General features: G+C 40.8%; 1 long non-coding RNA gene across 1 annotated transcript in view; it reads right to left on the bottom strand.

Annotated features, from left to right (window-relative positions):
- Window positions 1-198, bottom strand: part of LOC119590924 — a 6,138-nt gene extending 5,940 nt beyond the window's left edge. The window contains exon 1 of the long non-coding RNA XR_005230296.1: window positions 8-198. This is a non-coding gene — a long non-coding RNA (uncharacterized LOC119590924). The remainder of the gene's footprint in view (window positions 1-7) is intronic.
- Window positions 199-213: the final 15 nt, after the last annotated feature.

Below are 213 nucleotides of genomic sequence, written 5' to 3'. Positions count from 1 at the left end.
ACTTAACCTGAACTAATTCCTAATTAATTCCTGTATTTTCCAACTTAACCTAATTTCCTTTATTCCTAACTAATTTCCTTTTTTTTCTTTTTATTTTAGGGGTCGTCCTGAGTCGTAGTCTTAGGGGTCGTCATCCAGGAGCGTCGGTCTTTCTTAGAGTGTTCCTTTTAGCGTTAGCCGTGAGTCATCGTCTTGGGGGTCGTCATCCAGCGT

The sequence above is a fragment of the Penaeus monodon genome, chromosome 28 (assembly GCF_015228065.2).
Source record: "Penaeus monodon isolate SGIC_2016 chromosome 28, NSTDA_Pmon_1, whole genome shotgun sequence".
NCBI classification, from domain to species: domain Eukaryota; kingdom Metazoa; phylum Arthropoda; class Malacostraca; order Decapoda; family Penaeidae; genus Penaeus; species Penaeus monodon.
The sequence above is the reverse complement of the archived record's forward strand: the minus strand, read 5'-3'. Positions and strand labels throughout refer to the sequence as shown.